The 25,484-nt window shown below is 40.6% G+C and overlaps 1 pseudogene; it reads left to right on the top strand.

Annotated features, from left to right (window-relative positions):
• The first annotated feature begins 13,213 nt into the window (after positions 1 to 13,213).
• The window catches only part of LOC149242649 (protein IQ-DOMAIN 13-like), a 37,577-nt pseudogene continuing 25,306 nt past the window's right edge, over positions 13,214 to 25,484 (top strand).

Below are 25,484 nucleotides of genomic sequence, written 5' to 3'. Positions count from 1 at the left end.
ATTAGGATGATTATTAGGTCAACCCATAGGGTATATTTATTCCACCAAAAACTAGTTGGGTTGGTTATTCCATAGGATCCTTTAGGTGACTTCCTAGTCTAACGAGTAAATCCTGCCCAAAAAATAACTTAATTATTTTTTACAAATAACTTAAAAATAACTCTACTAGTGCACGATATATACAAACTTTTACAAATTTATACAACAACCCATCTTCATTATATTAATCAAACTAATAATACAACAATATAGGGATATCGTACTAGGTATAATGGCCCTCACACATCCATTGATACAAATATATACAACAACTAGGGATTGGTGTTGGTCACTTCGATAATCAATCTACCTTGAACAAAGTACCGGTCGTCTAATTGATGTGGAACTCCTCACAACTACCTTCATCATACCTTGTACACATCTGCCTGATCCTTAAACTTCTGATCTGCTGCAACTCCAATCTACCTCTATCAATAAACCAACTCCATTAGGTTGTTGAACTCATCTTCACTTGCTCTCTAGCTGAACGTTATTCCTTCAATGAATCAACACATCGAGACTCCTGTAGAGTTGTTCACAACTCTGTTTGTGAAAAAATCTCAACTGCCCATTGCTGCTTCTCATATTTTTTGGGATTTTCTTCCCATGAGTTCCTTCTTGTGATGCTTGATGAAGACACACTTAGGGTTGAAGGTCTTCCCACTATCACTTTCGAATGTCCTTCTCCAATAATGAACTTAGGGCATGGAGGATTGCCCAAATTTTGTTGTAGATGTCCTTCTCTACAAGGCAAGTCTAGGGATACAAACTGCTCCTAGCTAATCAAACCTTTGAGCTCATCTTCTTCCACTTCTAACAATCCCTTAGTGCTTCAAGAGACTTGTTTCTTAGGGCTTGAAGGAAGCCTCTACAATTCTGCACAAGTTGTTCTTTAGGTTGGTCCAACTTTTCCAACTTGGTCCACTCTCATGCTGCTCTCCAATAGTCCATGAGTGTCCAATACAATGTCCTCTTCTAAGACACCATCCACTTAGCATCCATCCATTAACAAGGTGACATCTACAACTTACTACTGCTCCCTCCTTAACCTCGATTTTTATGCATTCAAAAGTTTGGTTAGGGCACACAAAAACCTTAAACCACTACTCCAAAACCATTTTTGTTCCTTGCCAAATATTTCTCCTATCTTGTTGTCCCTTCCTTAACCTTCAAGACACCTTGGGCACCTCTACAAGAATATCAAACAACTAGGACTGTTACAACAAACTAGGGATTCCTGGTTACACAAGAAAACATTGTTGTTTGAAGCATCTTGAACCTTTTATACATGCACTTCTCCTTCTATGGGTTGCGACCAAGTGTGACCTCCCTCCCCAAGGCCTCACAACCCTTAAATCACCTCCAAAACAGGGTTGTTTTCTATAACACTCCCGCAGTCACTTGTAATAGAGATTCCCCACATTATAATGCACATAAAATACCCTTAAAACATACCTCTAACCAACGACTGGGGTCTGTAGTGATCTCACACTCCAATTTGTCCAAGACACAATCTCAAACCTTCCTTGTGGGCTGCCTTAGACCTGCGGCCAAGATGCCAAGGAAACCACACCCTTGAAAGAGACAAAACCTCTCCAAACTCAGCCCCTTGCCTTCCTAATCTGCTGCCTTAGTCACTTCTTGATGGTTTGAAGCACTTGGATGTGTCTCAAATGCCTCTCCACTCACTTGTATTTAACATTTCTCATGTGGCATCAACTTAATGTTTTGGGCACACTAACACACCAAGTTGACCTGAATTACATTCCATAAGAATCACCAAATTCTATAGAAATTAATATATTTACTTCTAGAGCTCAGATTTCAGTGATTTTCACTACCCCTTTCTCCTCTCAGGGTCCTCTATCATCTCCATAAATCACATGTCAAATTATCCTCATGGTGTTGGCCCCACATCGATGGGTACAAAACCCCAAGCTTGGGTTCCGAGCCCATAAAGTACTTTTGTGGTGCTCCAACCTCCACTCCCCTAACCATAGGGCTTGGAGTACCTCCCAAGATACCAAATCTCAATAGACAAACCAACGAATAGGTCATTGGTCCAATGGTTAGCTTATGCTATGTTAAGACTTTGGGTTGGGGGGAGGTCTTGGGGTCGTGCCAGCGGGCCTCCTGACTTCCGCTTTGTTACAACTATATAGCCTATCGTTTATATTATAACCTATCAATTATATTATAACATATTGTTTATATTATAATAGCCTGCCATTTGCTTTTGGGTTTGGCGGGACCACCAAAATGGTGGCCCACCAACTCATTGTTCTAACAATTCTGCCATTTGCTAACTTGACTTGTCGCTAATGCGGTTTGGTGCCCCGCTAAGTGCTTTGCTAATCTATTCACCAAATTTGGCCGTATGCTGCTAGACTTGGAGGTTGCACCAAATTTATCCCCAGCCAAGTTGATATGTCGAATTTTTCCAACCCAAGTTAGACTTGGCAAACCACAAGGTGCCACATGGAGAAAATTGATTGGGACATGTGGTGCCTATGGATTGGGCCACTTCAAACACTATTATACTAAGTAGCTTGATCTAATGCTGACAAGTGGAACTGTTTAATTGGCCCACGTGATCTTATACAATTGATGATGCTACTGATGGGTTTTCCATGTGGCAACATTTGGGAGTGCCACGTGACACCCTATGTACCACCTGCAATTTTTTTTAGTTGTTTGACTTAAAATTTAGATGGGTATAACTTTCACATATGGAGTTGGATTGAGGTATCATTTGTGCTGTTGGAAAGCTCTCACTGATCTATATAGCTTGGTGCTAGTTTTTTTGAGATTTTAGGACTTCAAATTTTGAGCATTTTGGGATCCTCCTGGAGAATTCCTCCCCACATAAGATTTTGGGCCTCCAAAAGCCTCATCAATCAACAAGTAGGTGAAGGAGTCATTCCTTCACTTTCTCCTTTTCAATCCATCGTGCCTTACTAGGATGCATTCCTTTGAAACCCACTCGAAGTTACTCCATGTCTCCCCATCGTGAAGTCCTGGTTTTCCTATCTAGGATGATATTTTCAAGCAAGTTTCCCAAGTACTCTGGTGAAAAATTATCCACTGATGGAACTCGAACACTCTCCTATGGATCCATGATCATGGGTGGTTCATAGAGTTTTAAGTTTTCAACATTAACCACATAATACATTTTCATATATGCTGGAAGATTAAGGCGATAAGCATTGTTCCCAATCTTCTCTAAGATAGGGAAAGGACCATACCTGACTGGTCTCAATTTCTTTCCTTCTCCCTGCATCCTGTCCTTGGTAATATGGAGCCCTACCCAGTTTCCAACCTAGAACTAGTGATGAACTTTGTGTTTGTCATGTCAAGCTTTGTGTTACACTTGAATCTTCTCTAAGTGTTCCTGCATTATTTGATGAATCATTTGGATTTACTGAATGAACTTGCAAGCTGTTGGCTCAAATTGGGCCTAACCTAGGTTTGGAAGAATTATTTAGCCAAACAAATCCCGCAGCTACTGGCCCTTTCGGCAACAGCCTGCGAAACGCGGACTGAGGTCTCACCCGAGGTAGCAAGGGAGGGTGCTGGAACCAGGTTTCTGCACCCTTGGGATGTCTAGATGTGGTCTTGGAGGCTTCGCGCACTGTTCCGTAGCTTCGTACTACTTCTGCTTTGCGCAGGTCTGAACCCAAGAATTTCTTTATTACTTGCTTACTGTGCTTTTTATGTATTCAATTTACTTATTATGGTCTTTAAGCAAACATTTATCAGAGGTAACTCATTCACATACAAAATAAACACCAATTCATACATTCATAACAGAGACAGATGCATATAGAATAAATAGTGAAAGTAAAAGCCAAATCGCGATAATTCAGATTTAACACAGAATTTCGAAAACACTTATCTTTATTAACTTTCTTCACCAATACATCCAAACCCACCCTGCGCACTCAGCTGTAGGGGTCCGCGCACACAGTTGCGGACTCTTCCAGGCCTCTGTGCACATAGCTACAGAGCCTCTACCTATTACCCAACCCTTTGACTCGGACTTACAGACGCTTTCGACTTCCTTCCTCAGATACCCATTACATAACAGATTAAGAATTATTCTACCAAAACTTGACTTCTCTAACCATAGAGCCTCACTCTATTTATACCTTTCCATGGACCACGATCCATGGGTGGGCCAACTCATTTACATTACTTTTGGGCAGACTACCCTTTTGACTCTGACTTATTACAAATCACGCCCTGCGCATCCGCGGAGCCTTTTCCCTATTTTTATCCCAAAATTTCGGGCTGCACGCCTCATGACCATTGCGCGGGGCTTCCGCTACCCAACAGTCCCCCAACACAATCATCGTGACTCATCCCAAGTCACTCAGGTAGTACGGGAAGCTTTGCAGTGAGCTCAGTCAACAATTTCTTCATTTCTCCCGTCTCTGCAACAAATTTGGCTGCTATTCTCTGTACCCGCTCCATGTGAGCCACGGAGGTCGCTGGATTCTCTGCAACTGCTTGCTCTGTCAGACATACTTCCTCCATCTGCGTGATCTTGCATTCAATGATTTTAGAGACATTAAATGCTTCGTCGATCCAGGGCTGTATACATTCTTTAAGTACTGCCTCCTTCTGTCGGACTGCATCCACTTGGGTTTTGAGCGCCTGTGCCTCCTTCATTTTGGCCAACCGCTGTGTGATAACGACCATCTGTGCAACGCCCCGGGCAATGTCATAGGCCTGCTGCAACTCATGCGCCTCAGCTTCCACGTGCTATATGGTTGGATCCTCCTGGAGAGCGGTGAGTATCCTAAGCGACTGACCGAGTAGTCACAAGAATTCGCGAACATCACGACTCATGGTGTCAAGTCCCTCTAGGACTTCGCGGCGACAACGTTCACGTTCGGCGAGAGGTGTGGGCAGGCGAACCGTCAGGTAGAGCTCTGTAATCTGTAATTTTAATTCCTCCTGATGCCGAGTGGCCTCCTCTTGGGCCTTGCGAAAGGCAACTGTCATGTGCTTAATACTGGTGGCTAAGGGGAGGTTTTCAGGGAGGGCTAGCTCGAGGTCCATACCGCACGCCTCGGTCACTGTTTGTTCTACCTCCTGGTGCTGTGTTGCCAGTTCATCATGCTGGAGAATGAGTTGTTTTATCTTTGCTTTTTGTTCTGTCAAGAGGTGGTTCGTGCGGCCTTCCCTAGCCCAAAATTCCTGAGCCACTCTGTCGTGCAGTTTGTGTAGGTCGTTTCTAGACAAAGCGGCGAGATTTAATTCCCAACCATCTCCATCGCCCGTGGCGGTAGCTTGGACACCCTTGGCTGGCAATGGGATGAAGTGTGGTGGGAGTGTCTCTACGGCAGCATTTGTAGCTTCCGTGGTAGCGCGAGGGACCAACTCGAAGGTTTCTTTGGTAGAGCTTATAACTGCGCTCTAAGCTCCCCCAACACTGTGCAGTGAGCAAGTCAGGCAGTGTGCTAGCGGTAATATTGCTATCAGGTGGGCTACTGTCTATGAAGTCTTTCTCCAGAGCCTTTGCTGTTTTAGACTTTTTCCGGGTAGCGGTTGGTTCCTTGGTGTGCGATCGCTTAAGGGGGTCCTACTTCTCGATGTCATATTGTGGATCTTGTTCTTCATTCATGCCCTGATCCGTCTGAATCTCTGTTGTTATCGGGCTCGTGGTGGTCCCTTGCTGCACAGTGGCTTGTTGTTCTTGTCGAGCTCTTTCAGCGAGCTGGATGAGTTTCTGCTGGTGGTCCTTCTTCTCCTGCTGGCTAGCCATTCGGTTGACAATGGCTTTATCCGGGGTGCGCCATTCCAAGGGCCATGCTGCTAAGACTGTGTAAATGACATCATCCGTGGCAATGAATGGAAGTGTGGCCCAAGATTGCTCGGGGTCCTTTTGCGCGCGGATATATACAAGATGCATGTCGGCTTTGAACTCGGCCGTGCTTTAAAAAGTGTTGTAGATTGTGGGGGACATGCGCGGTCTTCAAGCAATTTGTGTCCGTATCTTGTCTCGCATAGATGTCCAAAATGCCCTGATTGTGGGAACCTTCATTGCATCCTTCGTGGCCCCAAGTGAAAGATACCGTATTGCCTCGGGTAGATCATCAACGATGTTTGGAAACTGGCTTTCCTGTGGCCAGTCACTTGTAACCAAAAGGATTGATAATACCAACCATGCATAATGAAAGGTCTTACCTTTGTCCTGTGCTTCTTGACAATTGGTCAAGAATTCGCTGCATAAAAACTGTGCCCAGTTGAACTGAACTCCCTCGGCACATTGTCCTGCCAATGCGATGACAGTGGCAGGTACCTCGTCCACGCGACATTTTCTCATAAGTTTACCAGCCAGGATCTGAGAGGCTACTCGGACTATGCATTCGCTGATGCTGGCTATGACATATCCCCGTGATCCTTTCTCTAGCTGGTACTTTGTCTTGATTGTGTCGACGAGGCCTCCCTTGCTACTAGTTTCGGCTATGTCTGTGGGGTTGTTTCCTTTGCATGGCAGGTGCATAATGCGGTGGATGAGGTCGACTATGATTGGGATCGACTCCTCCAACCAAAGATATCCATCATGTATGAGGCCTAGCAGCTGCCAAATCACAAATATGGTAATGGTGGCGCGGTGGTAGTGAGGTATCCACCTGAGGTTCAGCAGTCCAGACCTTTCTACGCCTAGTAACCACTTCTGGGGGCTAACACGCCTGCAGCTAGATCGGGGAACTTATCGTTGTCTGCCAGGTCCCAGTCTTTGAATTTGGTGCTTGGAACACGTCCCATTAGCAACCCTTCGAACCTGATATCGTCCAGAAGAAGCGAGCTCTGGAGGGTAGTTTTTGCAGCGTCTGCGTCCTTTGCTACTTTGGTCGTTCCGGTCCATGGAGAAAGATATGGGGGTAACGATGTGAAATGGAACGTTGGTTATTCTTCCTCGGCCTGCACGTGGATTTGATCAAGCAGGTCTTGTAGGTCATCCTCCTCCTCAGCGGGTTTGTCTATTACTGATTTAACCCTTTCAACTGTCGTTGGTTTGCTGAATCTCGGGGAGGCCCGGACTGGACCCAGTTGCTGCTTGTCCTTCCTGGGCCATGAGGTGCGTGGGGATTTAGGAACCTCAGGAACTTGAGTGGGTGCTTCCTGATGCAACTGCATTTCTTCAGCAACTCGTGCTCAGGTTCTTGCCATCGTAATCATGGAGTGTTTGAGAGTCATGTTCGTTTTGCTCTGTTCTAGCTTAAAGCGCCAACAATTTAGCACCGACCACCCGTTATGTAATTTGAAATAATTCCCTCCACCTGTTGCTTGGATTTGGAAAATCTCTGCGTACCTCGTCCAGAATTTTCACCTTAATGTCCCACCGACCACTTCTGTTTGACGTGGTCTAACTCGCTTGTCAGGGTTGATGTGGCTAATGGTTAGTTTTTGGCTCTCTCCCCTTGTAGAGATATCCATGTGGCGCAGCTGCGGACTTAGGGACTGCTCAGCTGGTTGAAGATCCCTTTCTCCCTGTCGGATCCCCACAGTGGTTTAGAGTCTCACACCTTCTTTCAACTGCCCAAGGCGCTGAGACTACAATTATTTCGGCTAGTCAGGGGTTCGCACCTTCGATGCGAAAGTGGCCCATCTCGGGCTGTGAGCACGCCCATAGTAGCTGGGTAACTAGTCTGGGGTTTATATTCCTTTGTGAGTGTGAGCGCAGCCATGGTATCGGTGTCGCAGTGTGTTTCATGGCTCCTCTTCTTGGCTTCTACGACCGTAACCCCTGTTTATTGACAGTTAAGGGTCCACGACCCCCCCAGTCATTTCCAAGCTTCCTTCTACCATGTAGTGCAAGCCCAATGTACTTGTGGTATCCGCAGCCTTCTTGAGCTGCTGTCAATGGTGGCATCTGCAACTTCCCTGGGCTGGGTAGATGTTCGCCCCTTGGCCACTGGTAGGTTTGGTTGGCGCGGGATGCAAGCCTGGTTCCATGGTGTTGACCGTGCACACGCCTTCCTTTGACATTTGCTACCTGTTGCTCGCGTCCTTGGAGTGAGCCTTGGCCTGGGAACAGTAGCAGCACCAATGTCTTTGGTGGTTCCTCTGCGCCGACAGTGACCATGCGATTACAATTGAGTGTGGTTACTTCATGCAGTCAATTCTGCCATCATTCAACCTCTTCATCTGAGTCAGATGTGCAGGAAATGTCGCGATCCCATGAGAGTCAACCATCCACTATCGGATTGACCCTGTCTTAATCCTGTGCAGTAATCTGATAAATACAGTCCAACCTGTTGTCACCGTTTTCTTTGTGCACGGGCTCGGTATAACGTGCCCCTTCTGCCGGGTCCAATGTAACCACTACACGGAGAGATTTATTCTCGAAGATCATTTTGTGGTTCTTGAGGTTGATGACCCCATTCATATCTGTTGCCCAATCTATTCCTAATAGCGCTGGATATGGGTTGCTATCATCCACAATTTCGATGACCTCAAAATCAGTTTGAGTGTTGGCGCCATCGATGTCTACTGTCACTCCGTGCAAGTGCCCCATAGGCAGGATCTTTTGCTGGTTAGCCATCCGTAGTTGAATTGGTGACCATTGCAGTGGAGGCCTGCCCATGCGTTCCCAAGTCTGCTTCGGCAAAACATTCACGTCGGACCCCAAATCTAAAACGACTCGATCCATTTCGTAGTCCCCAATTTGGACTGTTAGTCACATTTCCCGTCCAGTGCACAACGCTTGCTTTCCTAGTTTCTGGATTATTTGTGGTTCATCTACTCCCGCGCACTGAGTGATCAATTCCTGCAACCCCCTTACTACTTTGGCATCCCTTAGTAAGTTCATGCATGTTTCCAAGAATGTAGTTAGCACGGATGTATCCTTCTCTGGTCCTAATTGATCTTTATTCCCGGACGTAGAAGTGTCTGCGAAATTCTTCTTGGCCTCCATAAAGGTTTCCTTCGCACATTCTAAGTCAAAGTCTGGTTGTTTTGGGGGGACCTTCTGGACCCAAGCATCTATCTCGGACCGTTTCCCCCTGTCTTCTCCAGTTGTTGCGCCACTCCAGAGCATCATGTTTACATTCGGTTCCTCCGTACGAGGTTCAGCCTTCATCATCTAGATGTTTTGGGTGGGGTTAGCTGGGAGCACCCCCTTTTCTTGCATCTGAGCGATCAACATGGGGCAATTGACTGCTTCGTGGTCATATCGGTAGCAGTAAGGACAACATGCTTTCGTCGAGTTCGTGCAATCCCACGCATAATGCCCCGGTCCTCCACAATTGTAGCAAATTAATTGGCCTCGTCCCCGCCCAGGTCCCATGCCTCCGCGACCCCGTCCACGCCCCTGGTATCCTCCCTGTATGAATGGTGTAGTGGGATCCTGCTCGCATGCCTCCGTTTGCATCCTATACGTCGGGGTTGGATACATCAACATTTGGTAACTGCGGCAATCTCTTTCCTCGTGGCCCACCGTCCTACAGAAATTGCAAAATCAGCGTTGAGGAGGAGGTTGTCGTAATCTTGGTAATAGGTGACAATTGTCTGTGGCGTGTTTTCCTCCTACTTCATAGATTGCGCACCAGAGTGCGAGTGTAATGCTTGGCCCAACCGGAACTTTTGGTCACAATGTTATGGGCCCCCCTCCTATCATAGGGTTCATGAAGATTGGACAATGGTCCTTGTCGTGGGCTGGTCCACTGCATTTGATACACCATACTTCTCCCCATACCTCGGTCTTAGGTGCCTGTCCGTATTTCAAGCTTTGCATCTCCAGACATAATTTTTGGATTTGTGCTTAGATTTGCTGTACTCCCAACCCTGGGCCCTGTATTGGGGTGTCATGTAGTCACATTGCTGCCTCCAGCGCTTCGGCTTGGGTTGAGATATTTTGCTGTGACAAAGCCGATCTCATATATGGTGTTAAGGAAGTGATAAACCAAGCGCGGTGCTGCTCATCTGTCAGTGTCATGTTAGCATCGCGGATAGTGCTTTTTAACCTTTGATCCAGGTCCCATGGAGTTTCGCTAGGTAACATAGTGATTTCCTTGAATCCAATAACCAACTGAGCTTCTGATTTTGGCCGGAAAAACTCTTTATCTAGCGCCTGATGGATTGCCGCTATTCCTTCATTTGGATGGTCAATCGAGTATTTCATATACCAGGTCAGTGCGCGATCTTGTAGTGCACTAACTAAGGTGGCCTTCTTGATTTTTTCATCTATAATGCCTTGAGCTTCCCATATAGATCGTATCACAAACCAAAACTATCCTGGTTCTTCATTCCCTTGACCCTTAAATATTGGTAGTCTAATTGTACTTGCCATCTCAACTCTTCGGGGAGGAGGTGGAATCGGAGTGGGCATTGCCGGCGTCGATGTAGGTGAGGTGGGCTGCGGTGTGGACGGAGGTGGTATCGGTGGGAAGCGCCCCCTGATCAACCAGACTGCATTTCCTGGTGAGAAACCTGTGAGTTCTTCCACGCTTTCTCGGAAAATAGAAGCTAAAGGACTGCTCTCTACTTCTCCCGTTCTGCGGTATCCTCTTCCGCTTCGGCTTACTCCAGACATCAATAAATGCACATAATCTATTTTTCACAGAACAACATCTTAATCCAAGTGTTTAATGCTTTGATATACCGATCCCGAGGTCCTTGGAGAAACTGCCTTTCTGCTTCACAATAGCTCATGGTATTATCTATTGCAAACTCAGTGATAAAGCCTCCTATTACCCGATCTAGCCAATGGTCCACTATGCGCGCGATTTTATCCTCGATGGCCTCTAGCCTGCGCACTAGTTCTAGAGTCCACACGATGGGTTGGTCCAATCTGCACCTTCCCATGCTATCAGCTAGCCTTGCAATCCACTCGTACAGCTCTAGTGGGAATGACACAAAAAATATTTCATGAATATCTGTGAATATATATCGGTCCAGCCAGTCTTCCACTGATATTCGCGAGTTTCTGTTCTCCTGGACTGTGAACTCGCAGGTTTTCAGATCCCACCACTCCTCAATTTCTTTCTTTGTAGGGTTCCAGTGCTCACACATTAGACACCCCTTAGGCAGATCCTGGTCCTGGCAACAGAACCATTTGTTGGCTCAATTGGGCCTAACCCAGGTTTGGAAGAATTATTTAGCCAAACAAATCCCGCAGCTACGGCCCTTTCGGCAATATCCCGCGAAATGCAGACTGAGGTCTCACCCGAGGTAGTAGGGGATGGTGCTGGAACCAGGTTTCCGCACCCTTGGGATGTCTAGGTGTGGTCTTGGAGGCTTTGCGCACTGTTCCGCAGCTTCGCACTACTTCTGCTTTGCGCAGGTCTGAACCCAGGACTTTCTTTATTACTTGCTTACTGCGCGTTTTATGTATTCGATTTACTTATTATGGTCTTTAAGCAAACATTTATCAGAGGTAACTCGTTCGCATACAAAATAAACACCAATTCATACATTCATAACAGAGACAGATGCGTATAGAATAAACAGTGAAAGTAAAAGCCAGATCGCGATAATTCAGATTTAACATAGAATTCCGGAAACACTTATCTTTATTAACTTTCTTCACCAATACATCCAAACCCGCCCTGCGCACTTAGCTGCAGGGGTCCGCACACACAACTGCGAACTCTTCCAGGCCTCTGTGCACACAGTTGCAGAGCCTCTATCTATTACCCAACCCTTTGACTCAGACTTACAGATGCTTCGACTTCCTTCCTCAGATACCCATTACATAACAAATTAAGAATTATTCTACCAAAACTAGACTTCTCTAACCATAGAGCCTCGCTCTATTTATACATTTCCATGGACCACGATCCATGGGCAGGCCGACTCATTTACATTACTTTTGGGTGGACTACCCTTTTGACTTTGACTTATTACAAATTGTGCCCCGTGCATCCGCGGAGCCTTTTCCCTATTTTTATCCCAAAATTTTGGGCTGTGCGCCTCATGACCATTGCGTGGGGCTTCTGCTACCCAACACAAGCTCTATCTTTTTCACTTCATTCACTGGAATCCTCATCCTTCCCAAAGACAAAATCTAAGGGATATTTTGGTAGTTACCCAAAGCACGTCTCAAATGGTGAAATTTGAGTAGAAGAGTGTAAATCCCTATCGTATGCATGTTGCACATAATGGATCTATTCATCCCACAACTTAGGATGCTTGCTGCAATACCCTCAAAGAAAATGAACCATTGTTCTATTGATGACTTCTGTCCATCCATCAGTTTGTGGATGGAATGTTGTACTCCTCTTTATCTTGGTGTCCATCATCTTCCACAAGCTTGTAAGAAACTCTCCAAGGAACCATTAGTCTTGATATGAAACAATTGATGTGGGTAGTCCAAAATAGACCCATATATGTTGAAAGAAAAGTTGAGTAGTCTGCTCATAAGTAATATTATTATTACATGGCATTTAGACACACATCTTACTAAATCTATCCACCACAGCATTCAAATAATCATGACCCTTTCTTGACAAAGGAAACCCTCCAACAAAATCCATGGAGATACTCTCCCAAGGATGAGAAGGAACACTGGGTGGTGTTTACAACCCCAATTTTCTATTAGTGGGCTTACAAACAACGCACATCACATACCCCTTTACATATTTGGTTACAATTTCTTTCATAAGAGGCCAATAAAAAACCTATGCATGTGAGACATATTCTTTTCCTACACCAAAATGACCAAACACAAGAGAAGTGTGAGCTTCTTGAATGATATAGACTCTTTCACTTGTAGGAATACATAGCTTGCCAAGGTGGTAAAGTAATTTGCCTTGCAAATGGTAGCTTTCCACATGTAATCCATGGGTTAGCTTCTCATTAAATTCTTTAAAATACTCATCAACAACATATTGTTCAACATAGCTATCATGAGATAAAGAAGCATTTTTCAAAACAATAGAGCCAAAAACAAGAGGTCTAGAGAGCATATTTGCCACTTTGTTACTTGTACCCCTTTTTTACTTGATTACCAAATGGAATTGTTGAAAGAATCTCATCCACTTGAAATAACATGCCTGTTGCAAATTGCTTTGTGATTGTAGACACTGTAAAGGCTAGTGGTCTGTATGTATGATAGTGTTGAGCCTCACAGTTACTTCTTTTTGACACCCTTTTTCACTCTATCTATTTATTTTTGACCTTCATAATCACACATTTGGCATCAAATCACAGGAATTATGACATGGAAGGTATATAATTGTCTTGTATTTCATAAATTGATAATGTTATTTATTATTTAGTTTAATGTTTACTTTAGCTACCGAATTGCAATGATTCTGCAGCTAATATACGATTCTGCAACCGAATCCGTGGTTTGACATGTTCCAAGGTGCCAACTAGGAAGCGAAATATATGGGTAGGTGGCAATTGATGCACTCAACGATTTCCTCCTACTCTCGTGAACCAGATTGATGGAAGCAGGTCCTGGTGATGCGGTCAAGGATGAAGTCAACCTCTGTAGTCGGCATCAGGCGAGCAAGAACTAGATTTATACCTCATGATTTTATTTGATAATAGCAAATCATGAGTGAATTTTGTTACGTTATCTTTCCAAGGATTAGGCATATAGCTTTGAACAATTTATTGCTATGATCTCTATAAATATGCCTCTCGACAGAAATGAAAAGGTTGTTAAGTAAGGACACGAAAACGGGATTTAAACTCTGTTTTTAATGCTCTGTTTATAAAAGAATCATTTCGTCTTCTCATGCGTGGTTAAGTATTTGATCAATAGTGTGATTGCCTGCTTCTCGTGGAGGGCCCCCTCGAGTAGTAAGGATTTCTGTTTCGTTTTTAGTAGATAGAAATTATCTTTATATTCTCATAGCTTTCTGTTTGTTTGATTAAGTAATTGCATTCTAATTTCTTCCAGATTTGAATTAAGTTTGTTCTACTAATCATTTCATTTGTTCATAGATTATGAATGCACATGGATAGAGTTTAGTAGCAATGACATAGTGTTATACTTTAATCAATTAGACAAAATTTTATCTTTCTTATAGTCAGAGGATTTATTTGTAGAATTGGATGTTAAATTTCAAGCATGTGTGATCTATAATTCAAGCAAGTGGAATGCATGTTAAGCAGAAGTTTTTTTCATTTTGTTTTCATATAAGTATGATTGATGTTTATATAGATGTGTGATATGATTCAATAGTAGTTTTTTCTTCCGCATTTGAGTGTGTGTATATAATTCTTATTTATGCAAAGTGTGGAATCAATTTTAATTTACATCAAGTGTGAGATTGATTTACAGAAGCACGAGATTTTCTTTATTTCAAAGCAGAGTGTGAGATTTATATAAGCACAAGTAGTTTTAAGTAAGAGAGTGTAATCATCATTGTAGAGTTAATCTTATTTTCTAGGAATAACTAATTTACTCATAGAAGACGTGCATTTCAATAACTCAATTTAATTTAGAATAAAAGGCTTCTATCACATACAATGCACTTACACTTCATCAACTTACTAGCCCTAGTCGATAATTTATGTAAACAATTTAAGGTCAATTAAATTGTCAAACATTTTGGTGTTGTTGCTGGGGGAAGTGTATATAGGAGTATTTTATTTTTACTTAAAAATAAAATTAATAAACAAAAATGATATGCATAGGGAAAGATATTCTAGAGATAGATTTGTAGGTAGATGAAAAATCTTAATTCCAACATCATAACTCACCCCACCACGACCTCATAGTGCCACACCACCCACTCAAACTCATATTCCATCATTTTCAAGAAAACATAAACTTCCTGAGTTACTCATATCCGAAATCCAACCTAGAGATTCACCAACCTCATTAACTAAAGCAATAGTAGAAGAAGAGGGTCCTACATCCCCAGCAGAAGGAGTAATTTTCCTATCTTCAATTGGGGAGCAACTTATAGGACAAGAACTAGAAATCCATAGTGAAGAAGAGGAGGAAGAAACTTATTTTAACTTACCGTTGATAGAAGAACCAAGAAGAACTAGAAGAGGAATTAGAAAACCCAATTTTGGAACACTATATTAGTTCTGAAGAATCTGCGATGGTTGGAGAAGGGGAAGGAGAGGTACATAATATCAATGGTGAACAACCTAGGATTGGAGGAGGAAGAGGAGGAAGTAGGGGAGGAGGAAGAGGTGGAAGAGGTGGAGGAAGAGGGAGAGAAGGAGGTAGAGGAGATCTAGAACCTTTTGGATTTCTGATCCTCGATGAAGATACAATTGCTACAATGAAAAACATCTCACCCTCCATCCTTCCAAATTTTCATGGATTAAGAAGTGAAGATCCTAAAACATTTCTCTTTGAATTTGAAGTCTTGTGTAGATCTTATGATTACTTGTTTGATACTTAAAAGTTGAAATTGTTTCCAGAAACTCTTAAGGATGCAACATTAAAATGGTTCATGGGCTTAGGAGTAAATTCTATAAGAAAATGGGAAGAAATGAAAACTACATTCTTAGAGAAATATAAGGACTACTGTATGCCCCATAATCTTAAGGATGAAGTCTTTAAAATGATGCAAAAAGAAGATGAAAATCTTGAATATTTCATTGAAATATTTGCTTATAATGTTAAAAGGGCTAAAATTCATGAATTAGATGAAGAAACTTTGAAAGCTGTCTTATTAAAATCCATCAGAGATGAGTGGATTGATATTATCAATTTGATGGGTAAGGGAGATATTTCTCGGTTATCATGTGGAGAAATTTGTGAGTTATGCATATACATTTCAAGAGGTAAGGCAAGAATTGGGAAAAATCCAAGAGACCCTCTCATGTCCATGATTAATAAATCTGCAACTGAGACAATAAATAGGGTTGAATTAGGCAATTTGCTTGACAACTTTTCAATAGACATTTTGGGGAGTCTTAGTGAAAAAATAAATACCCTTAAAGTACAAAATAAACAAAAGGTTGAAAATGCTGCATTATCAATCTTTTGTCCCAAATGTAGAAAAAAACATGCTCTGAGAGAATGCCCTCTTGACTTAAAAAGTGTAGAAACATGTGTTATATGTGCAGAAAATCATGATACAAAGGAATGTCCTTCAATACCAGGTCTTAAAGCTATTTATCAAGAGGAAGTAATACCAAATCAAGTAGATCCCCTTTGTTTTATTGCTAAGAGACCGTGGCAAAATTCACAACCAAATATGACCCAAGGTTTTAACACTCAAGCATTTGCACAACCATCACAAAACAATTGGACTGCACCCATGCCTTGGCAATATTGGCCTCAACCTTGGGCACAAGGATGGAAAATTCCTTATGGGAAATATCCTCTATATCCTCAACATCAACAACCTTACCCTATTATTCAACCACGATATTTTCCTCAACATGTTCAACCAACTCAACCTCATAATCCAAATCCACAACTTTCATTACCATTTCCTCAAAGATCAAATCAATTGCCTGCTCAACCACTTCAAAATCCAAATAATAATAAAAATTCACAACCTATTTAAAATATGGAAGGAAAAAATTTCCAAACCTACATGATAACTCTGTTATATCTAAACAATGTCCAATTGAGATCTGGTAGAGTATTGGAAAAGAAGTCCCCATCAGTTGTTATTCAGGAATCTAAAAAGGAGAATCTCTCTGAAAAAGAGAAATCTCTTAATCAAGAAGAAAAATCTCAAAAACAAACCACCCCTGTACATTTTGATGATATTCTAATAAACTCAACTCCCATCATAGAACAACCTTCAGTATCTATCCAAACACCACCTTTTCCTGAGAGATTGAAAATTGATAAAGGGGTAGAAAAACAAATTTTATTGCTTGATTATGATATGATAGATGAACTGAAGAATGTTTGTATAAAAATTCCTTTGTTACAAGATATCAAAGAAATACCAATATTTGCAAAGACAATTAGGGAGTTAAGTATTAAAAGACCAGGAAGAAAGATAAAAGAAGTCAAAAGAATATAATTAGTTTGAAAAATTGAAGATATCATGATGGGAAAAACAACAATTTACAAATATCTTGATCCAGGAAGTCCCATTTTGAAAACACATATCAATGGTATTGAAATTCCAAACACATTGATTGATTTAGGAGCAACTATAAAAATCATGCGTAAACACACTATGAATCAATTGAAACTTCCTAATCTTCAATACACACCTACATTGTTGTAATTAACAACCATATCTATTATTAAATCTGATGGTGTATTAGAAGACATATTTGTATTCTTATATTCTTAGGAGTATCTTGTTGATTTTATGATTCTAACACCCAAGAGTAATTTAGGAGGACATCCATTGATTCTAGGAAGACCATGGTTAGCTACAATTGATGCTTTTATAAGTTGTAGATCTAGTGATATGTTTATTTCTTATGGAATTTCAACAAAGAAATTCACATTATATCCTCCTGCAAAAACAACAATAGAGGTAGAAAGTGAAGAATGGATAGATGATGATATTGATATACGACCAATCTTTGTTACTTCACAAATAGATGAAGAAGATCAGATTTTGAATTTAATGGAAAATAATGAGTCTTCCTCATATTGTGAATCTAATCAAAGTTTTCAAGAACAATGTAATATTGAATATTTATCATCTCGTCAATTATATTTACATTCTATGAAAAAATTGGCAATTCTTCAATAGAAATATTTCCAGAAAAAACCTTGAATATCAATAATAATCTAGAAGAATTTCAAAAGAAAGATTTAATAAAAATGTTACAAGAATATTCCTCTACTTATGCATGGGAATACACTGACATGAAAGGAATTGATCCCAATACTTGTACACATCATATTTACATTGAAGAAAATGCCAAACCAATTCGACAACCTCAGAGGAGAATGAATCCAAATTTAAGGGAAATTGTTAAAGAGGAGCTACAAAAATTGTTGAATGTGAATTTCATTTATCCAATATCAAATAGCCAGTGGGTTTCATCATTGCTAATTGTTCGTAAAAAGAATGGAAAATGGAGAGTATGAATTGACTATAGGGAATTAAATAAAGCCACTTTAAAATATCATTTTCCACTTCCTTTTATAGATCAAGTTTTAGATACATTGGCAAGAAATAAATATTTCTCATTGTTGGATGGTTTTAGTGGATATAACTAGATCCAAGGAGCTCCATTGGGAGCCTATTGGGAACCTATGCCTAACAAGTACTTCCTTTCAGATTATGTAATGCACCTGCAACATTCCAAAGGGAAGTTTTAGGCATTTTCTTTGATCTAATTGATGATTGTGTGGAAGTTTATATAGATGATTTTACTGTCTATAAAAATTCCTTTGAAGAAGCTCTTAAAAATTTGGAAAAAGTTCTCATTAGATGTAAGGAATAAAATCCCTCATTAAGCCATGAAAAATGTTTTATGATGTTTACTGAGGGAATTGTTTTAGGACACCATATTTTAGGGAATGGAATTAGAGTGGATACATCTAAAGTAGAAGTTATTTCTAAATTATCAATTCCAACTTGTCAAAGAGATGTTAGAAGTTTTCTTGGTTTTATTGGTTACTATAGAAGATTCATATAAAACTTTACAAAAATTGCTTGTCCACTTTTCAAATTTCTCACAAAATATTGTGAATTCGTTTGGAATTTTGATTGCCAAAATGCTTTTGAAACATTGAAAGAAAATATTTCTGAAGCACCCATTCTAAGAGGACCAAATTGGAAACTACCTTTTCACATTTCAACTGATGCTTCATATACAAATTTAGGAGCTGTACTAGGACAAAAGGATTTAACTCCTTATGCCATTTACTACACCATTAAAAATTTGGCTCCTGTAGATTTAAATTATACTGTAATAGAAAAATAGTTTCTAGTAGTTGTCAACACCATTAATAAATTCAGACATAACATCACTGGTTATGAAACCTTTGTACATACAGATAATTTTGCAATTAGGTATTTAATGAATAAGCCAATCACTAATGGCTGAATTACAAGATGGTTATTGTTGTTACAAGAATTCAATATTACTATTTTGGATCGACCTGGAAAACAAAATACAGTTGCTCACTTTCTATCTAGGATTCAAAATGATAATAATGATGTACCTGTAGAAGATAATTTTCCTGATGAATATTTTTTTGCAGTATCTATTAAATCTCCTTGGTTTGCAGATATTGCTAATTATTTGGCTACAGGGAAGTTACCATTATATTTTTCTCCTCGAGAGAAAAAAAAGTAATTCAAATTAGTGCATCTTACTCATGGATAAATGGAGACTTATACAAAGCAGGGCCAAATTTGATCATTCGGAGATGTGTAAGAGAAGATGAAGTACCATAGATATTAAAGGCTTGTCATGATGAACCATGTGGAGGACACTTTGTTGATAAAAGAACTTCTTACAAAGTTCTTCTCTTAGGATATTATTGGCCTTCCGTTTTTAAGGATGCCAGAGAATATGTTAAAAGATGTGATAGTTTTCAAAGAATGGGGATGAAATGCCTCTACAACCTCAGGTACTCATTGAACCTTTTGAGAAATGGGCTCTAGATTTTGTTGGTCCAATTAATCCACCATCAAGACAAAAAAGGTGCATTCTTGTTTGCACTGATTATGTTACAAAATGGGTAGAAGCTAAAGGACTTTCTTTTGCTACTAAAAATGATGTAGTTTCATTTCTTTTTGAGGATACCTTTACCCGTTTTGGTGTCCCAAGGGAAATTGTGACATATCAAGGTACTCAATTTACATCTAAGTTGGTACAGAATACAATGGAGGAATACAAATCAAACACCAAAAGTCCACTCCATATCATCCACAGGCAAATGGATAGGTGGAATCCACCAATAAAGTAATTGAAGCAATTCTTACCAAGACTGTGCATCTGCATAGAATAGACTGGGCATAAAATCTTCCAAAATCTTTATGGGCATACCATACCACATGGAGAAATACCATAGGACATACTCGCTCTGAACTTGTTTATGGGAAGCAAGTCTTATTTCATATTTATTTCCAGGTAAAGACTTACAAGACAACATGTAAATTGGGTCTTGATCTATCTAAAGCAAAAAAAAAGGAATAGAGCAACTAAATTAACTAGATGAGATGAGACATGGTGCTATTCAAATAACCAACATAGATCAACAACAAAGATCCAGGTGGCATGGAAAATTCATAAAAGAAAGGAAATTTTAGCCATGAGATTGGGCATTATTTTTTGACTCAAAATTTAAATATTTTCAAGGGAAATTTTAAACTCATTGGCCTGGGCCTTATGAGATTGAAACTATCTTTGATAATGGTGCAGTCAAGATTAGAACCATTGATGAAGAAAAAGTGACCTTCCTTGTAAATGGTCATCGATTGAGAATTTATCATAAACCATTGACAAGGGAAGAATTTGTTAAAAATCTGCAAGACAATATTGATTTGAAGGTGGTTAGGAAGGATTTCCCTTCCTCTCCAACTTGACTCGCAAAGCCTTTTGTTCTCTAAAAAATACAAAATAAAATAATAAAATGGTATAAACATGAAAACCAACATTATTGGCATGTTTATATAGAAAATTTAGGATGAAAACCAAGTACTCTTGGCACCCTAGATTTTATTTTTAAACCCTATTCTAATCCCATTTTATTTGTAGCCCTCTTTTCCTTTTCAAAATAAGTAGCTACGGAATTGTTGAGAATCCGTAGCTTTAACAAAATTCTGCAGTTGATACTGACAGGGACCTGTTAGCCTCCTATTGCAACAGGATATCATTTTTCATGATTGACATTTTCACATGCCAAATATGTCATACTTTGCAAGCTGCAGTGTTCCATATTTCCAGAAGAGACCAAAGGAGAAATCGATGAAGTGTACTAGTCCAAATGCCACTGCTGATTCCAATTTTGGATGAGTTGTTCCAGTTTTGAAGAGTTTTCATTTAAGGAAGGTCCAAACAGTTTAATCTTGGTCTCCCTAGGTTTCAATTTCCTGTTTTAGAATATAGAGAATGATATCTGTCCAAACAGTTTAATCTTGGCAGATCTGTAGATAGGTAGAGAATCAAAGGGACCCAACTGCTTAATCTGGGCCCTGGCAGAAATAAGTGTAGATTTAGATAGGAAAAATTCAAAAGAAAAAATTGTAAATCTGGGTTTGCAAGTCTAAGTGCACCCAAACCAAAAAGAAGAAAAAATGTTAGGAGAGTAGGCTGGGTAGGTAGCTGTGTGGTTGCAGAATGATAATTTATGATCAATTTTGTGGTACAAAGTGTTATATTTTTACAGATCACAGTGCAGGCAGTGTTCATGCAAAGGAGCTCAAAGGTGGACATAACTAACTCCCCCCTTCTTCTAATTCCCCAAGTCCCTTACTAACTTCCTAAAGAGGTCAAGATCTACTTGATTCCTCTTAGATTCATCATCATCCATATCAGTTTCCTTGGTGAAGATCTGCTTCACTCAAGGATTTTTATTTCTTTTCAAGGTCTTTTCCCCAAAATAGCCTAAGGTCCCTGACCTTAGCGCTTGCTGATCACCGTCATATTAACTACTAACAGTATTATATAATTCCCTATCAGTCTTCCCCCTTCCCCTACTAAAACTTTGTATATAAAATTCCCCTATGTGAATATCCCCTCCCTGGCAATATAGCTATATTTTTATAAGTCCGGGAAAAAAATGTCCATCCGGTGCTGTTTTTAGCCCATCCGTGTCTTAAAAGGGATTAATCCGACACCTGGCCAGATTAATAACCTCTCCCCTAGCCCTAAACCCTCAAAAACCCCCTTTTCCGCCCCTAAACCAAAGTTTTGTGCACAAATACATTGACTCGCGCATATTAAACCCATATAACCCCCGTAACCCGCATAAACCATTGTTTAGATCCACCTGCGCACATATTAAAAAGAGAATATTCTCTGTATATTCTCCGCCCATATCCCCCCGCCGTATTATCTTGGCCGCCAGCCATCGGATCGTCCGCCCTGCAGATCGACGGTGGGCGGGCCGTCCCATCTCCAAAATGCCCGAGCTTTAGCGTCCGGGAGATGGGCGGTATTACCGCTGTACCTCCCACCACGCATCAGCTCCTAGGCTGTGGCGGAGCCCCCTTTGACAAAACCGCTCCCCCCCAAAGGAGGTGCGCCACAAAACCACTTACCGCCTCTTGCCCTGCACAGTCACCGCTTACGTCACCCCCCTCTGCCCAGTCACATGTCGAGTCATCTGCCTGCGTGGCCCCTTGCCACGTGTCATGCCACGTCACCGTCCGTACATGATGATGTCATGCTTACGTCATCCCGCCATGTCATCATGTTGACGTCATCGCTGACGTCACCCGCAGTACAACATCACGTCATGCTGACGTCATCAGCCCTTTTTTGGCGCGAAGGGCAAAAATCGCACTTTGGAGCCCCGGAATCAGATTCTGAGGCAGGTTTTTATGAGCGATTTGCGCCTAGTGCAAATCGCTCATCGCAAATCACTCATCGCAAATCGCTCATCGCTAGATTTTTTGGGCCTGAATGGGGAATCTTTTCATTCTGTGGCCCCCAGCAGGCTCGAAAGGTGCCGAATGACCCATTTTTCTTCGCGAAGCTTGCCGGCAGGACCAGAAAACAATTTTGAAGAAAAGAGAGGCCGAACAACGGCCATTAAATGATGATTTAACACACAGCACATCAGTAAAGCATCTGTTTCTTGCCAAAGAGTATCAGAGGAAGAAGAGAAGCCAAAGAGTATCAGCCAAAGATTTTTAGGGGCTCGAAGCACCTGAACATTGATGAGCCCCCCCCCAGAAAGTCAAATCAAGAGGCATAATCCCATCCTTGCCCTCAAAGCACAGTTAAAGCTTTAAATGCAGATAGACAACAAAGATGCAGAAACCCATAGACATTTATTTCAGAAAACACTGCAGCAAGCCACCAAGGACAACATCATTTATTCAGTTTTGATACGATGGCCCTGAGCGCAGCCCGAGATATTTTTTGCATTTATTTCTGGATAGGATTAGGTTAAGTAGTCATTTTTCTTTATGACCTGATTAGGTCAAGATGTAATAAAGGAACTCTGTAGATAGTTTTTCCCTATATATACCGCCCTCTACATTGTTTCAAGGGTTGGTTGATTGAGAATTTTCACCAGAGACTCGCATTGTATACCTGAGTTTTTTCTATAATCAAAGATTGCTGAAAGATTGGAGAGCAAACTGTCTGATGTAAATGAATGTTGTTGGAGATATGAAGATGGAATTCTTGTGCTACGGCCTGAAGCAATAAGTGCATCTCACCTCTGTTTATTGTTTACCACTATCTAAATAGCAGAAAGAAAGAATAGCCTAGAATTAGTTTAAATACTCTCTATGCTCAATTTCTGCTATTTCTTTATGTTTTCCTCTGATTGAATTGGTTATGAATATGAATTCCTCCTGGCTCATGTTTACCCCAATTCACCTGTGTTTTCCAATTATCTAGGGATTCTTTACTGCCCCTAGGTAGCGCTCTGTTACCTCCTCTGTTAAGCTGATTGAGAGATTCTTAACTGCCTCTCATCACTTAGAATTTTTCCCATCATTTTAACCTGAAATATTGTTTCATGCTCAGCTATCTTGCTCCACTTTCCCTCTCTTGTGACCAAAGAAATGCACCAACAGTTCTCCTCCTCGACTCCACGCCCAATGGTTTGAAACTTCCAGACTATGCCTTGCCTCTCTGTCTGAAAACATCAATTTTCCCACCAAAAACAAAACAAAAACCCTCTGAACTCGAGACCTAGCCTAAAATCCTTTTCAACAAAGCTAAATATAAAAGAGAGATCCCTCTCTGATTGCAGGTTGGCTAGAACCTGCAGTCCAAAGTTGGTCTGTGGTTACCTCGGCCGTATCCTTTTCTAGAGCTTAAGGACAAGCCTAACAGGACCAACTGGGACAATTGAAGATCTTGGCATAAGAAAATGATCAAGATTGCAATTGAAGGCATCCAAGGACAATCTACAAAGGTCAATCAAAGCATTAGAATTATAAATCCAAAGGTATGTAAATATTAGATTAAATAATAAAGGTAAGAAACATTAGATTATGAAATAAAATAGACATTTCTACCGCCATTTGAAGTAATCATTACTATTCCAACTTCAGATTTAATTATAAATACTATGTCCTATAAACGAAGTTGGCCATAAGCCCATTCATCATTCATCATTGCACAAATACTCCACTCCATAAACCCTGATAATTCTGCCCTCATTCATACTCTGTTTTCCCAAAATCCTTTTCACTCATTTCCATTGATGATTTCACTCTCATCCATACTTAGTTTTCCAAAGCCATTTTCACTCTCATCCATACTTGGTTTTCCAAAGCCATTTTCACTTCAGAACCTTGTTAAAAGAAGCAATTACAGGTTGAGATTTCACCAAAATGGGGGTTATTATGAGGACAGAGCCGAATGGGAATAAATTCATGGATGGTTATCCACAAGTTAGATAGATGTTACAAGTACAATGGTTGGAATTTGTAGAAAAATTTAATGGCTATGACAAAGAAGTAACAAAGTCCTTTGCTTGAGAATTTGATGGAGTTGAGGCAGAAATTGGAGATGTGAAAATAGTAGTGACATAATATTTCATGGCAGAAGTAATTGGGCTACCTAGGGTTGGTGAAATATGGTTCAAAAATAGAGGAATTGAAGGAAATGAATGGAGGACATTTCTCAAAAACCTAGGTATGGACACTTTAGTGTTTAAGAAAGGCATCCCAAGTATAACTCTTAAAAGAAAATGGATAAATTTACTATTGGTAATTCAAAAGTTTATTACTTGTGAAGGTAGATTATGCAGTATGCTTTTCTATCATATACATTTGATGATGCATTTCCTTGAGGGTAATGAAATTAATTTGCCTTATTTCTTACTCAATAGTCTCAAGAAATTGACCAATAATATTCATAGAAACATACGGTCTATTGAAAATACCATGTATCATCACGACCCAATAAAAATGTTGATTGAAGCCACCTCAAAAGTATAGGAGATGGTTGGGAAACTTTTCTAGTCAGAAACCACTTTAAAGAGGTAGAACAAGAAAAACCCAACAACAAAATAAAGAGAAGTAGAAGAAAGTTATCTCTAAACCCTAAAGATGACCTACCTCTACAACAAGAGCAACCCTCAGAAGATGAAACTCCCCTTGCTAATGTATTAGAAAATATTAAAAATAAGAATGTTAGAAGAAGAAAAACCAGTGATAAGGAAGAAAGCATATCTAGAAGAAAAATAGAGGAAATAGAGCAAGCAAAGACAAAACAAAGAAAAGTTCAAAAACAAATTCCTCTCACTAAAACCTCATCCACTGTTAGGAGGAGTGCAAGACTCACAAAACCACCTAAGGAATCATATCGACAATCCATAGAGTTTATCAATCTGGAGGAAGAAGAAGGGCTAAAGGCTCCATCACCAATTCCATCACCTACAGTTCCATCACTAGTTCTATCACCAGTTTCATCACCAATTGCTAATAAAGTAAGAAGAACAC

Source organism: Pinus tabuliformis, chromosome 8 (assembly GCF_031772625.1).
Source record: "Pinus tabuliformis cultivar Carrire ecotype Pingquan chromosome 8, CPIR1, whole genome shotgun sequence".
Taxonomy (NCBI): Eukaryota; Viridiplantae; Streptophyta; class Pinopsida; order Pinales; family Pinaceae; genus Pinus; species Pinus tabuliformis.
This window is presented reverse-complemented; position numbering and strand designations above follow the sequence as displayed.